Source organism: Triticum urartu, chromosome 3A (assembly GCF_056163025.1).
Source record: "Triticum urartu cultivar PI428250 chromosome 3A, HENAU_Tu73, whole genome shotgun sequence".
NCBI lineage: Eukaryota > Viridiplantae > Streptophyta > Magnoliopsida > Poales > Poaceae > Triticum > Triticum urartu.
The window spans coordinates 136484237-136500786 of record NC_141875.1 but is presented as its reverse complement, the minus strand read 5'-3'; the positions used below and the strand labels follow the sequence as shown (position 1 = coordinate 136500786).

At 49.1% G+C, this 16550-nt stretch overlaps 1 pseudogene; it reads left to right on the top strand.

Moving 5' to 3' along the window:
* Nucleotides 1-3127: 3127 nt before the first annotated feature.
* On the top strand, nucleotides 3128-5389 carry LOC147978952 (serine/threonine-protein phosphatase 7 long form homolog; annotated as a pseudogene).
* Nucleotides 5390-16550: the final 11161 nt, after the last annotated feature.

The following is a 16550-nucleotide window of genomic DNA, read 5'->3' as shown; positions in this document are numbered from 1 at the left end:
CTGGATATGGTCCACTCATATCTCGTGGACATGCTTCTTTTCTGTTAGCATGAGAAGGAAGCAAACACTGGAGAGAGCCTGGATATTTCTCATGTTATGTGGTCTGAACTTCTCTCTGCCGTGTCTGAGCGCAAGTGCCCGATATATGGTCCATTCATCATGAGGCTCATTGAGAGGGCCTAGGCACAGATCTATCCCAAAGTGATGCTAGAAACTGGAGACTATCACGAGGAGGACTTTGAGCCCTCTAGTGCAGAACCTTCATGGGCAAAGAAGCTTAAACGCAAGATGAAGAAGCTTTTCTGCATGGAGTCACATGGTCAGTACATGACTCATGTGGCGGAGAAGCATGCCAGGGTGCGCCACAAGGAGCTCATGCGTCACCTGGGAGCGACTGTTGCCAGTGGTTCTGAGGGACAGATCACTGAAGAGGAGGAATGGATTCACTAGCATTGCCCTTGGACCGACTCCGACGGCGAGCAGTTTTCGACCAACGACGGAGATGCAGACGATCACGCTGAGATGTGATGTTCAGCTTGCCATCACCTGGAGTCGTAGCTTCGCTCTTTGCCCTTTTGGTGTCTCGATGCCAAAGGGGGAGAGAGTTTTGGGATTTGTGTTGTTGCCGTGCTGCGTGTGTGTCTTTGTGTCGTCTTGTGTCTTCTTGTGTGTTCTGTCGTTGTCTTTGTTTGGTTTGGTTTGGTACTTGTGAGACCTAAGTTCTAGACATATGGTGTGAGACATATGCTCCCTATCGCTACCTTATTACTTATGTCTATTCAGTACTGGAGTATTTTATGAGTTGCATGCTTGTCCTGTTTTATACTCTTCTCTCATATATCATGTGCTTAGAATTGTTGGACTATAAAATATAGGGGGAGTGTTGATACGGATGTGTGTGTCTTGCTTTCCAAAGGCTCCACTAACTAGGTGCACACATTCTCAGGGAGCCCGTCTATATTTTATAGTTCTTAGTTTTCTTATTGTTATATCTTTTCCTTGTGCAAATCCCTAGTTGTCATCAGTCCACCAAAAAGGGGGAGATTGTTGAGGCATATCTCTCTCGATGTAGTTTTGGTGATTGATGACAACAGGTTTGCGGACTAATCATGTGCTTTGAGTAGTTCACAGATTCATCCTTGGCACGAGATGTTTTCTTCCCTTCGGAGTGTCATTCAAGACGGTGTAGCTCTTTCGTTTCTCTTTCGGTGGACTAGTTGCGTAGAGGGCACCGTTCTATCAAGGGGGGGTCCGCTAGGGTATTGCTTGGGTAGAATCAACACGTACACATCAGCTTCTCACCCTCAGAGCTCGTCCACTTTGCTGGAGAGATTTCTTCTCCTTTTTGTGTCCTGTCTAGGTTCCAGCGGTAGTACCGCGCAACCCAGCGGTAGTACCGTTGAGGAGTCACAGGCGGCAGTACCGCTTCGCAGTAGTAGTACCACCGGTGACTCCACAATGGTACTACCGCTGGCCTGCCTGGCACCACCGCCTCGTCCTCAGCCTCGACGGAGAGATCTTCTCTCTCTTGTCTGTGTCCCAGCAGTAGTACCACACTACCCAGTGGTAGTACCGCCGAAGGGTCACAAGCGGCAGTACCGCTCCGCAGCGGTAGTACCGCCGGTGATCCCGCAGTTGTACTACCACTGGGTTGTCTGGCTCCTACCGCCTCAACTCGAGGGCTCTTTTTCTCGTGTCAGGTTTTGCGGCACTAGTTGCGGCAGTAGAGGCGGTAGTACCGTTTCGGAGCGGTAGTACCGCCCTTACCACCGCGGTAGTACCGCGCTGGGTCCAGATCCCTGCTGCTCTCCTCTGCGCGGCAGTACCGCTTGCTGGAGCGGCAGTACCCCTCGCTCAGCGGTAGTACCGCACCCCCTAGCGGTACTACCGCCCTGTGCGGGGGTGGTTGGTGGGGCAACGGTTGGATTGTTACCCCCACTATAAAAGGGGACCCCCTTCTTCCCCGTTGACTAACATCTTCCCCCTCAAGCTCCATTAATGCTCCAAGCTCCATTTTCGCCCGATCTATCTCTCTAGCCAATCAAACTTGTTGATTTGCTCGGGAGTGGTTGAGAAGGCCCCGATCTACACTTCCATCAAGGGATTTTCGATTCCCACACTCATCCCTAGAGGATCTTGTTACTCTTGGGTGTTTGAGCACCCTAGACAGTTGAGGTCACCACGGAGCCATAGTCCATTGTGGTGAAGCTTCGTGGTATTGTTGGGAGCCTCCGATTAAGTTGTGGAGATTGCCCCAACCTTGTTTGTAAAGTTCCAGTTGCCGCCTTCAAGGGCACCAATAGTGGAATCACGGCATCTCGCATTGTGTGAGGGCGTGAGGAGAATACGGTGGCCCTAGTGGCTTCTTGGGGAGCATTGTGCCTCCACACCGCTCTAACGGAGATGTACTTCCCCTCAAAAGGAAGGAACTTCGGTAACACATCCTCGTCTTCACCGGATCCACTCTTGGTTATCTCTTACCTTTACTCATGCAATCTCTTTAGTGTTACTTCTCTTGCTTGCTTGGTTGCTTGTTGTTATTGCATCATATAGGTTGCTCACCTAGTTGCACATCTAGAGAACCTACTTTGATGCAAAGTTTAATTTGGTAAAGAAAAGTTAAAAATTGTTAGTTGCCTATTCACCCCCCCTCTAGTCAACCATATCGATCCTTTCACCACTTACAGCCATCGTTGAGGGTATTTTCTATGGCACCGTCAAGTATTTCAGAGATAGACGTCAAAATGCAGAGCAGCATATCTTCAACAACCCGAATACACGGTACTGTGAAAGGGTCACATAGTACATGGACAACAAGATGCAAAAATCTAGGTCACACATTGTAGTCGCCATCGGTAATCAAGAAAGAAGGTTTGAGGTCCGCTTAGCCAACAAAAAATTCGGATGTGCAAATGAGTTGAGGACGCATGAGGTGAAAATTGGTAATGAAGCCTGGCCAACGTGTGAGTGCACATGCAACAAACCGAAATTGCTTCACCTACCTTGTTCACATGTACTTGCTGCTTGCGGGCAGCTTGGAATGGACGCAATATCGTTTGTGTCTCCATTTTTTCTGAAAGAGTCTGTCCTCAATACCTGGACAGGTGAGCTAATGGATTTTCGACCAATGGGTAATTTCAACAGCGTCAACCCTGCTGAAAGGCGTTACATTCCAAACCCAGAGCATATGCGTACAAGTAGAGGCAGACGGCAGTGTCAGCGCATCCGGAATGATATGGATGAATCTGAAGCAGGAGGTCCGACTAGGCAATGCATTCTATGCAATGAATTGGCCATAGGGACACTAATTGTCCCACTTTCGTCACTGGGCGTGGACGAGGCAACCGGCGAAGAAGAGGAGGTAGAGGCAGTAGAGGAGTAAGGGCGAGAGGAAGAAGCTAAGCTAGCAGTAGTATGTTCTGAATTTGTATTAAGTGTGGCACCATGTTCTGAATTTGTATTAAGTGTGGCACTATGTTCTGAATTTGTATTAAGTGTGCCACTATGTTCTGAATTTGTATTAAGTGTGGCACTATGTTCTGAATTTTTATTAAGTGTGGCACTATGTTCTGAATTTGTATTAAGTGTGGCACCATGTTATGAATTTTTATTAAGTGTGACACTATGTTATGAATTTGTATTTAGTGTGGCGCTATGTTCTAAATTTTTATTAAGTGTGACACTATGTTATGAATTTGTATTTAGTGTGGCGCTATGTTCTGAATTTTTTATGTGCAGGAATGTCGGGAATGTGGTTGCTGAATGGGGACATTGATAGGGGTCATCATGGTGCGATATGGTATGAGCGCAAGCTTGAGCCTCTGGTCACTCGCACTCCTAAGGAAAACTGGATGATACACCCAGGATGGCTTCAGCGGTACGTGCTTTATTAATTTGCACACTGACATGCATATTAATGGGAGACACTAACTGAAATGTTCTCTGATGAAGGTTGAAATGGGATGGCCTTTTACCTTTCACATGTCTGGTTGAGTCTATCCCGGGTGAGAAACGCATCGCCATCGACGAGTCCTTGCTGAGCTGCTTAGTGGACCGTTGGAGGCCAGAGACCCACACGTTTCACTTTTGATGGGGAGAGATGGCTCCTACTCTGGAGGATGTGTCACTTTTGCTCGGACTACCGTTGGCAGGTCATGCCATAGGACCGTTGGACGCACCGGCTGGTTGGGAGCGAGCCCTTACACAACGTTTTCATGGTGTTTTTCTGGATGCTCCGGATCCGGTATGGGAGCATCACGGACCTAAGTATGAGTGGTTGCTCAATTTCCGGGTAATTTCCCCTACCTCTTATCTTCAGGTTATCGTGCATACGGTTTTACAGAAAATAACTACGGCTTACTAAAACTTTCTCTTTGCTTAATGCAGATCCAAAACTTCCGGGCGCCGTTGACTGCAGAACAGATCACTCGGAGCCTGGAGGCCTACTTAATGTGGCTTTTCGGCAAGGTGATGTTCACAGAGAACCATGTCGCCACTATTAGCGTGCTCTACATCCCTATGGCACTCGAGATAGAGAGCGCTCAGACGGCGGATCAGATCAGACAGAGGAGTTGGGGTTCGGCGGTCTTAGCGGCTACATACCGAGGTATGTGCAACGGTTGCCAGCTTACATCGAGAAATCCAGCCCTTCTTGGATGCCCTCTATTCCTACAGCTATGGTTGTGAGAGAGGTTCTCTATAGGGCGACCAGATGTACGTGTTCGTGAGCCTATAGACGCCATGTTTGATGTTGACGGCATCGACATGCCTACTTTCGGTCTGTGTTGGATACGTCGCAAGGTATGCACCGTGTTATAGTTTAATGCAACTTTTTCTGCACAAGAGATAGTTCGATGCTAGCAGCTACTAACTTTTGTTTTCTAAGGATACGCTTTGCTAGTGATCAGACCAGGAAGGCATACACAGCATTGAACGAGCAGTTCGATGCGTACACCGGGGTCATCTGGCAGCCCTACATGGAAGCAGCCATACAAGCGAGATACCCTGGTGGTCTGTCTGTGCTATGCACAAGGGACCGAGATTACTGGATGACAAAATCAAAGATCATCTTCGATGTCTTCATCGAGGAGATGGCACAATAGAGGGTTATGAGGCAATTTGGTCTTCTGCAGTTGGAGCTGCCTCCCCCTATAGAGAACCCGGTGACAGCACACATCCACAGGTATTAACCAGTTTTTCAATGTTGCATTATCTTTCATAGTACTCCATTCGAAGCTTTAGGTAATTGTTGAACACACACCACAATTTTAGGATGACAAGGAAGGGCATGACCAGGACAACTGCTGACTGGCTAGTTAGACTAGAGCCGTATGTTATAGAATGGGAGACAGCAAACACACATCTATGGCACGAGAATCACAATTTTTGATCTCAATGAATTCAATCTCTATTTGCGGCGCTACATGACCGGAACACGGTTACGCATTGTTGAGCACTCCCACCCAGAGGAGATACCGGATCCTACTCTGTCGGATATGTACCCGAGCTATGACACTTCGGGCTCTATGCAGTAGGCGATAAGATATATTTTCTTTAAGTAATGTTGTCACATACTTTGACATGCAAGAGACATACATTATTAATCGTCATGGAAATTTGCAGGCTACCTTGACACACGAACTCTACGAGGACGTGACCACCTTTGGATGATCACTGTCGTCTGGACCTCTTCTTCAGCACCGTCCAGTGCTACAACCCTTCTTGGAACGAATTCAGAACAAGATACAGACTGTGTACGAGGCTAGCACGTGCACCCGGAGAACCGACATTGTTCAGCACCAGCAGCAGCAACCGCATCACTCCATGCACCGACATCAACCACGTCCACGTCTAGCACATCAGCCGACAACCAGGCCACCCCGTCCTGACCAACCTGGCAGTTCAACGTGGCAGCAACCACAACACTATGGTCCCACGTCGAGCTTCATGTTTTCTCCACAGCCACAGCAACACGGTCCCTCGTTGTAACGCCCCGAGACCGATGTGCCAGGTGTCCTCCAGTTATTCGCTGTTGTTGCCTTGTCATTGCCTGCGTGTCATGCATTGCATATCATGTCATCATGTGCATTTCATTTGCATACATGTTCGTCTCATGCATCCGAGCTTTTTCCCCGTTGTCCGTTTTGCAATCCGGCGCTCCTATGTCATCCGGTGCCCCTTTTTACCTCTTTTCGTGTGCGGGCGTTAAACATTTCTGGATTGGACCGAGACTTGCCATGCGGCCTTGGTTTACTACCGGTAGACCGCCTGTCAAGTTTCATGCCATTTGGACTTCGTTTGATACTCCAACGGTTAACCGAGGGACCGAAAAGGCCTCGTGCGTGTTGCAGCCCAACACCCTTCCAATTTGGCCCGAAACCCACCAAAACCTCCTCCATCATCTCAGTCGTTCGATCACGATCGCGTGGCCAAAAACCGCATCTCATTTGGACTCTCCTAGCTCCCTCTACCTATAAATATGTGGCTCTCCCCGAAATTTCGCGCAGTACAAACCCTAACCTTCTTCTCCATCACGCCGCCGGACATGTCTGTCTCGCCGGCGGACGCGTCCACTCCACAGCCACCTCATTCCTACCAATGGAGAGCCGCCACATCAGCCGCACCACCGCTTCCAACCACTCAGACGCCGCCACGCGTCCCCACGCCCGCGCCCACTTCGCCGCGGCACCCGGGGCCCAGATCCGGCCCGCCCCGGGCCGAACCAGGCCGTGCCGGGCCCGCCTCCGCCACCGCTCACCCGCGCCGCCCGGCTCCCATGTCTAGCGTGCCTCACTGCCACCGCCTTCACCGACCCCGCAGCCGCGCCCGCTCGTCGGAATCGCCGCTCGCCGTCGCCGGCCACCGCGCCCCGCCGCCTCGCATCCCGCGCCGCCTAGCTCCGCCGCCTCGCATCCCGCGCAGCCGCCCGCCACCACCCGCCGACCGGCCCTCCAGACCGCAGCGCCGCCCCGCCCGCAGGCCACCGGCCGCAGCTCGCCGTTCCCGTGCTCCGCCGTCGCCGGAGTCGCGATGTCCGCCGGAGTCGCCGGCTTCGCTCTCCTCCACCGGTCCCGGTCGGATCCCCGTCTCTCTGCCGCCGTGCTGCACGGATCCGGTGGCCTGGGGGTCAGATCCTTCTTGTTTGCCGCCCGTCTCCAAGGTCACCTCAGCTTCCGTGCCCTCGCCGGAGCTCCTCTCCGGTTAGATCCGGAGAAGATGGATCAGATCCACCAAGTCCACCAACCAAACGCGCGCCCTCGTCCCAGATCCACCCTGTCCCAGAACCGCTCCGTCCCGCGTTGACTTTTCGCGGAGGTAAAATTTCACTAAGTCCCCGAAGTTTCCAGATTCATATGCCCATGTTCATCGCATCATAACTCATAACCCGTTGCTCCGATTCGTGCGTGTAGCATATCAAAATGTTCGTCTCGATGAGTACATCATTCCATATCATTGTATCATTTTCATTTGAGCTCATCTTGATTCCTGAAATGCTGTTCGAAGAGGGCTATGTGAGGAATTTGTCAGATCTGTTTCAACAAATGGCATTTTGTCATTTTTGCCATGATTAATGTGTGCATGATATGATCCTGAGCTCTACATGTGTTTTGTTATATGTCATGCCATCTTTACAGAGGTGCTTGCCATGTATTTTTGTGATATTTGTGGTGAATAGGACAAGCATGCAAAGTAGTGTAACCGTTAATCCTGATTTCAGGGACTTAGAATTTCATTAAGTCCTTGTCCTGATTTTGTTGTTATGCCATATGTTCATGTTGTTTCCTAGTGATCCATGCCTCTTTTGAGGATGATAAGTAATGATATTTTGTTAATATTGTGGTGCTCTATCCATCCATGTCTTTTTTTGCATTTATGGAGCACCCTAGCTTGAGTCAATCAAGCTCTACTTTTGCTATAAAGTGAATCCTGGCAGATTGTTGACATGTTTAGCGATTTTGCCGAGGATGTTGTTATTGATCCATGCATGCTATGTTGTTGTTCTTGACATGTCTAGCTTCTATGCCATGTCTTCTTGATGGGTGTATGCTTAGTTTGTCATGCCATGCTCTGTACTGAGTGCATCGAGCTCATAAACATGCCTACTCGTTAACTGTTTTGCATGCTCCAGTTTTTCACTAAGTCTGTATCTGTTTATGTTTTTGCCATGTTCACATGCTTGCAATTGTATTTTCCGATCCCTTTTGGCTTATGGTCACTAAGGGACTTTTGCTAAGTGCTTTGAGTAGCTTCATGCCATGCCTTGCCTTGCCATGTTAACTTCCTGTAGCTTGTAGTTTTCATGCTCTAAATCTGCTTCCTGATGATAAATTCTAGACTTGTGTTAATTTCACTGTCTGAAACATGTTATCGTTTGCCCTTTTGCCATACTTGTTTGAACCTGTTAATGAGTGAATTAGCCGTAGCTCAATGTTCATCTTTTGTCAAGCATCATGAGTGGATCCCTGCCATGTATTTTGTTGCCATGTTTGAGTGTTGTAGCATATTTATCTTGATGCATTTAGATGGTCACTTGCTGATTATCGCAGACCAGTGCCATATTTGTTTTGCTTGCCATTTCCAAACTGTGCATCCGATTCCGGCAATCTTTATATCGATTTCGACCGAAATCACCTCACCTTTCCAGTGGCACTCTTGGTTTTCCATGTTGAGGCCAGGTTCAATCATTCCTTGTCAAATCTTGCATATGCATCACATACCGCATCTCGCATATCATACCATGTTCATGTGTTGGTTATTTACTATGTTGTGTGCTCCTTTCCGGTGTTGCTTCTTCGGGTTGGTTCCAGTAACGTTGCGTTTGTGAGGACCCATTCTACTACGTCTGTTTGTCTTCTTCATGGACTCGTTCTTCTTCCTTGCGGGATTTCACGCAAGATGACCATACCCTCGAAATCACTTCTATCTTTGCTTGCTTAGTTGCTCGCTCTTTTGCTATGCCTATGCTACGATACCTACCACTTACTTATCATGCCTCCCATATTGTTAAGCCAAGCCTCTAACCCACCTTGTCCTAGCAAACCATTGATTGGCTATATTACCGCTTTGCTCAGCCCCTCTTATAGCGTTGTTAGTTGCAGGTGAAGATTGGAGTTTGTTCCATGTTTGGAACATGGATATTATGTTGGGATATCACAATATCTCTTATTTAATTAATGCACCTATATACTTGGTAAATGGTGGAAGGCTCGGCCTTATGCCTGGTGTTTTGTTCCACTCTTGCCGCCCTAGTTTCTGTCATATCAGTGTTCTGTTCCCGGATTTTGCGTTCCTTACGCGGTTGGGTTATAATGGGAACCCCTTCACAATTTGCCTTGAATAAACTCCTCCAGCAATGCCCAACATTGGTTTTACCATTCGCCACCTAGCCTCTTTTTCCTTGGAGTCGCGCTCCCGAGGGTCATCATTATTTTAACCCCCCGGGCCAGTGCTCCTCCGAGTGTTGGTCCGACCGAGTAGACTGCGGGGCCACCTCGGGGCAAATTGAGGGTTGGTTTTACTCATAGGATGTCTCATCTGAGTGTGCCGTGAGAACGAGATATGTGCAGCTCCTATCGGGATTTGTCGGCACATTCGGGTGGTGTTGCTGGACTTGTTTTACCATTGTCGAGGATGTCTTGTAACCGGGATTCCGAGTCTGATCGGGTCTTCCCGCTAGAAGGAATATCCTTCCTTGACCGTGAGAGCTTGTGATGGGCTAAGTTGGGACACCCCTGCAGGGATTTGAACTTTCGAAAGCTGTGCCCGCGGTTATGGGCAGATGGGAATTTGTTAATGTCTGGTTGTAGAAAACCTAAAGTTGATCTTAATTAAAATACATCAACCGCGTGTGTAACCATGATGGTCTCTTTCCGGCGGAGTTCGGGAAGTGAACACGGTGTTGGAGTTATGTTTGACGTGGGTTGTTCTAGGATCACTTCTTGATCATAGTTTCTCGATCGTGCTTTGCCTTCTCTTCTCGCTCTCATTTGCGTATGTTAGACACCATATATGCTAGTCGCTTGCTGCAGCTCCACCTCATACCTTTTACCCTACCTTTAAGCCTAAATAGTCTTGATAGCGAGGGTGTGAGATTGCTGAGTCCCCGTGACTCACAGATACTTCCAAAACCAGCTTGCAGGTGCCGATGATATCGTAAAGGTGACGCAACCAAGCTCAGGAGGAGCTCGATGAGGATCTTGTCCTTTATGTTGTTCCATTTCCAGTTGATCAATAGTGGAGCCCAGTTGGGGTCGATCAGGGATCTGTGTAGCTTTTGGGGTAGTCTTTTTTTATTTTGGTTCCATAGTCGGACCTTGATTGTATCTGGATGATGTAATGCTCTATTCTTGTATTGTGTGAAGTGGCGAGTGTATGCCAACTATGTATCTCTTTCCCTTTATGTATTACATGGGTTGTGTGAAGATTACCTCACTTGCGACATTTCTTTCAATGCGGTTATGCCTCTAAGTCGTGCTTCGACACGTGGGAGATATAGCCGCATCGAGGGCGTTACATGTTGGTATCAGAGCCAGCCCCGACCTTAGGAGCCCCCTGCTTGATCGATCGTTGGCGTTGTTGAGTCTAAAAAAATGTTTTGAGTCATTTAGGAATTATATATCGGAGAGTTAGAAATTCCTTTTACTCCTCAGTCCCTTCGTCGCTCTGGTGAGGCATCCTGACGTAGAGTTTTGACTCTCCTCTTCTCAAATTTCACTAAACATTTTTTAGGATCACGCGGGTATCTTGGAATCGTTCTGATGGTTTTGTGACGAGAACATTGTTCTTGGTGCCTCCTGACATTTAGGGGTTGTGGCAGTGTCCCGGGGAGTTGAGCTCCGAGGTGTTGTCGTCACAATTTTATCGTTCCAGTTCTGGAATACCTGAGTTTAGTTTCGCCGACATCGAAAATCTCTTTTATGCAGTTGTTGGTGAGATAACCTCGACGCCACCCAGTACTGGGGCGGGAGTTCAGGAGTATTGCCATAACTCGTATAACGGATGCTTTTTGAAGGTTGAGGTAGATGATTTCCGAAGGTTTCTTGGTTATGTGTTGAAGGATGGATACAACTGGATGTAGGATTTGCTAGTTTTGGGTGAGATATTATGCTTCCCCTGTATCCCCCACACCTGATGGTATAACCAGAAAATTTCGGGAGTTTATAAGTGGGAATTCAAGTAGCTCTTAGGATATCTTTCCGACAGATGTATGATATGAAATTGGGGTTCGACGTCTAGTGGTCCGCCTATCCACGGTTGGTTTTATAGTGGTCTCGTTGTGTCTTAAAGAGTCCTTGGCTATGCCGACTCGGGGACGCTTCGTATGTCATGTGCACTGCCTTGTACATGATGGTACTATACGATCGAGCCCGTGTAGGCCCCACAACGAAAACTTCGGACGAAATCTCTATCATATGTTTGTTCCGGCTTATTCTGCAAGCCAATCCTTTGTTTTGTTTTGAGTTGTGGTATTCGAGTTGCTTCGGAGTCAAATGTTGATTCCATCCCTTGTCTAAGTGGTGTTCTCATATTCCTATGTGAATACTAATCCTTCTCGATCATCGAGTTTGTCATTTCAATTTCTTTTCACCGGCGTGTTTCTCTTCAAGTGGATCCGATCATTTCAACAACCGCAAGATCAAGTATCAGTTCTTCTCAATGGTGTTTGTTTCATCCATCTCCAAATTGCCTTTGTTTTCCCTCCCTCCCACCCTTTTCTTCAAGGAACCAGATTTCTTATTCAAGTAACCTTTTGTTGTTGTGAAGTCTTTCCATTCTTTTCCGTCAATGTTCTTATCCGGTGATTCTCATGAAGATTCTAACGGAGCTTGAAGTTCATCATTCTTCATTCTTTTCATCTCCGGTGCTTTCAAGTCAAGCTTTGTTGATCATATCGTTTCCTCGTTTGAATGCTTTCTCATCCCGGTGCAATTCTTAATCATTCACCTCTCGCTATTCATTTGTTCCAGAGTGCTGAAGATATTTCGAAGATTTGTGTTTTCACTTTGCATCCGTTCAAGCTATTTCGAGGTCCTATCTTATTCAAGCCATTTAATTCAACTGGTGCAATCTCTCCTTCAAATCGTTCAACGATGTATCTTTTGAGTGGGCCCTAACCCACAGGTCTTTTCCCAGGATCTTACCTGACTCTTCTTAGTTCCCGGAGCTACCCTCAAAATTCATCTTAAAGTTTGACGTAAGTATGAGTTATCATCAGTCAAATGCCTTCTCCTAGATCTTTCACAATTCTTTTCATCGTTGGATCAACCTTTCTATTCTTCATTCCGGGGTGCCTCAACAATTTGGTGGTGTTTCTTGTCGTTTTCTCGGATTTTGAAGATCGAAGAAGAGTTTACATCCATATCTTATCCATTCTCTCATATATTCGTGGTTCTAGTTCAAGGCCATCCTCTCGTAATTGTTTTGATCATGAAAATTCTTTTCACCTATCCGGAGCAATTCAGGAGTCTTTTCAGTTTGATCATCCGGAGTCCATCATCTCAGATTTATTCATTCTCAACTTTCAACTCTTTTTCTCTAAATCTTACCGGTGCATCATTCAAGTATTCTATTACCAGCTCTTGATCTCTTCGTTCTCATGTATCTAAATTCTCTCAAGCATCTTCGATCATTTGCTAATTCTTCACGGTGTTTCTTTATGTTATCTTCGTTCATTTTCAATCCTTACGGTGGTTCGTTTAAGATTTCTCTTCCTTCCTTATCATACCAATTCATTCGTTGTTTCCTAATCCTACTGGTGGTTCATTGAAGACCTTCCAAGTTGACGCTATATCTATCTTAATCCTTTCTACGAGAATAAGTAATATGTCAAATCCGTTGATGTTCATCAATTTAACTGGTGAAGGATACGCATAATGTAATTCTTATTCTTGTTTCATCGGGTAAATTCAATACCTTACTCCAGAGGTTCATCATATCACATTCTCAGTTCGAGATGCTTTATCTTTCTTTTCCGGAGTTCCTAGCTTTTCCGCATTATCTCGTCGCGAAGCTCCTTCTAAATCTTTACAAGGTTTCACCTTGACTTTTCAACTTCTCTTTCCTTCCGTTTGATCATTCTTTTGTTTAACGGAGTTCTTCATGGAGGTTCTACATGATAGTTCATCAAGGACTTAATCCGTTCTCGAAATGTTCATCAAGATTATTTTCAGAGGAGTTAAAGCTTTCCTCTTCTTGCAATATGTGGTGCAATTCCTTCTACTGTATCATTTGAGGTGGTGCTATGTCATTCTTCATAACTAGAGTTCATGTTTCATGATTCACATGTTGTCAAGAATGAGGTATCTTAAATCCATCAATCTCTTCATTGGAGTTATCTTGGGTTATATTTCACCTAAAGCTTTCCCTAAGGTTTGTTACTATTATGGTTCTTATAAATGACCCAAGTTCTTCTTTTATCCTCCCGGTGAAATAGCTTTCTCGTCTCCTTGTTCTTATCAATCCAATTCTTTTCCCGTGAGTGGCAGGTTGTCACCTCATAATTTGAGATGTATGCCTTAAGACCATATCAATCTTATTCTTTTCGTTGTTGGTTTTTACAACAATTCCGTTCGACCCTCCTCCTAAGGATGCCTTTTCAAGCTCTTTTGTGGCAGAAGTTGGCATTTTCTTCTCCATTCTCCTATTTCAATTATCTATCTTCTATTCTTTCGTTCTGGAGGCATTGCGTTGTTGCTCTTTTCACCCATCATCTCATTTTGTCAAAGATCATGTTCTTTTCATGCCTATCCATTTAACCGGAGTGTTGTACCCTTTTGCTCAAGTTATTTTCGCCTTATCAAGTCTTGCATCTCTTTTCAACCGGAGTGCCATACGAATTTGTTCTTCTTTGTTCCTCTTTCCTAACGGAGTGCTTTCAACTTCGTTCATCTCCATTGTATTCTTTCCTCAAGATGGCTTAACCTTTTCAAGGTTCGTTGGTTTCATTCATTCGTCAAAGAAGCAACTTAGTTTTACCTCTTCTCTTTCTCTTCCGTTTTCCCTCCGGTGCCATTCTAGATCTCGGGACGAGATCCTCTCGTAGTGGTGGAGTGTTGTAATGCCCCGAGACCGTTGTGCCAGGTGTCCTCCAGTTGTTCTCTGTTGTTGCCTTGTCATTGCTTGCGTGTCATGCATTGCATATCATGTCATCATGTGCATTTCATTTGCATACATGTTAGTCTCATGCATCCGAGCATTTTCCCCGTTGTCCGTTTTGCAATCCGGCGCTCCTATGTCACCCGGTGTCCCCTTCTACCTCTTTTCGTGTGCGGGTGTTAAACGTTTTCGGATTGGACCGAGACTTGCCATGCGGCCTTGGTTTACTACCGGTAGACCGCCTGTCAAGTTTCGTGCCATTTGGACTTCGTTTGATACTCCAACGGTTAACCGAGGGACCGAGAAGGCCTCGTGTGTGTTGCAGCCCAACACCTCTCCAAAGTGGCCCAAAACCCACCTAACTCCCATCATCTCGGTCGTTCGATCACGATCACGTGGCCGAAAACCGCACCTCATTTGGACTCTCCTAGCTCCCTCTACCTATAAATATGTGGCCTTCCCCAAAAAATCCCGCAGTCCAAACCCTAGCAAACTCCTCCCTCCGCGCCGCCGGACATGTCCGTCCGCGCCGAACGCGTCCACCCCAGCCGGCCACCTCACTCCGGTGAATCAGACGTTGCCACGTCACCTTCCCCGCCGCCGTAGCCAATCGGCGCCCCCACCTCAGCACCCGCGACGCCCCACTTCGCCGCACTGCGTCGCTGGGTCCGTGGAGCCCGCGGGAGGCCCGCCCGAGCCGAACCGGGCCCGGATCCCCACCGCCATGCGCCGAAGCGCGCCACCGCGCATGCTGCCGTGGCTCCTTCCCGCCGGAGCCGCCATTCGCCGGCGCAGCCGCCCGCCGGGGCTGCAGGCCGCCAGCGCCCTACTCCTCCGCCGCCGCGGGCCGCCATCACCGCTCCCCGCCGTTGTGCCTTGTCGCCGGCGCCGCCCTTCGCCGCCGCCGTCTTGCTCCGCCCCGCCTCGCCGCCCCGGGTCCAATCGAGCTCGCCGGAGGAGCTCCATCACCGGAACGCACCACCTCGCCGGCGTCTTCCTCCACTCCGGCCAGATCTGGTCGGGTGGACCAGATCCACCAAGCCCCGGATCCAAACAGCCTCCCCGCGCCCCGGATCCTCTCATCCCGCACCACCTCGTCTGCCCATTGACTTTTCCGGAGGGTAATTTTCTACTAAGTCCCAGATCTATGTTATTTTTATGCAATCTTCATCATGTCATAACTCCGCATCCGTAGCTCCGTTTTGGGCGTGTAGCATATCAAAATGTTCGTCTCGACGAGTACATCATTTCATCTCATTGCATCATTTTCATTTGAGCTCATCTTGATGCCTCGTGCGTGTTGCAGCCCAACACCCTTCCAATTTAGCTAAACCTCCTCCATCATCTCGGTCGTTCGATCACGATCGCGTGGCCAAAAACCGCACCTCATTTGGACTCTCCTAGCTCCCTCTACCTATAAATATGTGGCTCTACCCGAAATTTGGCGCAGTACAAACCCAAACCTTCTTCTCCATCGCGCCGCCGGACATGTCCGTCTCGCCGGCGGACGCGTCCACCCCACATCCACCTCATTCCGGCCAATGGAGAGCCGCCACATCAGCCGCACCGCCGCCTCCAACCACTCAGACGCCGCCACGCGTCCCCGCGCCCGCGCCCACTTCGCCGCGGCACCCGGGGCCCAGATCCGGCCCGCCCCGGGCCGAACCGGGCCCGCCTCCGCCGCTGCTCACCCGCGCCGCCCGGCTCCTGTGTGCAGCGCGCCTCGCCGCCGCCGCCTTCACCGACCCCGTAGCCGCGCCCGCTCGCCGGAATCGCCGCTCGCCGTCGCCGGCCACCGCGCCCCGCCGCCCCGCATCCCGCGCCGCCTAGCTCCGTCGCCTCGCATCCGCGCAGCCGCGCGCCACCGCCCGCCGACCGGCCCTCCAGACCGCAGCGCCGCCCCGCCCGCAGGCCGTCGCTCGCCGTTCCTGTGCTCCGCCGTCGCCGGAGTCGCGATGTCCGCCGGAGTCGCCGGCTTCGCTCTACTCCACCGGTCCCGGCCGGATCCCCGTCTCTCTGCCGCCGTGCTGCACGGATCCGGTGGCCAGGGGGTCGGATCCTTCTTGTTCGCCGCCCGTCTCCAAGGTCACCTCGGCTTCCGTGCCCTCGCCGGAGCTCCTCTCCGGTCAGATCCGGAGAAGATGGATCAGATCCACCAAGTCCACCAACCAAACGCGCGCCCTCGTCCCAGATCCACCCCGTCCTAGAACCGCTCCGTCCCGCGTTGACTTTTCATACCATACTCATGTGTTGGTTGTTTACTATGTTGTGTGCTCCTTTCCGGTGTTGCTTCTTCGGGTTGGTTCCGATAACGTCGCATTTGTGAGGACCCGTTCGACTACGTCTGTTTGTCTTCTTCATGGACCCGTTCTTCTTCCTTGCGGGATTTCAGGCAAGATGACCATACCCTCGAAATCACTTCTATCTTTGCTTGCTTAGTTGCTCGCTCTTTTGCT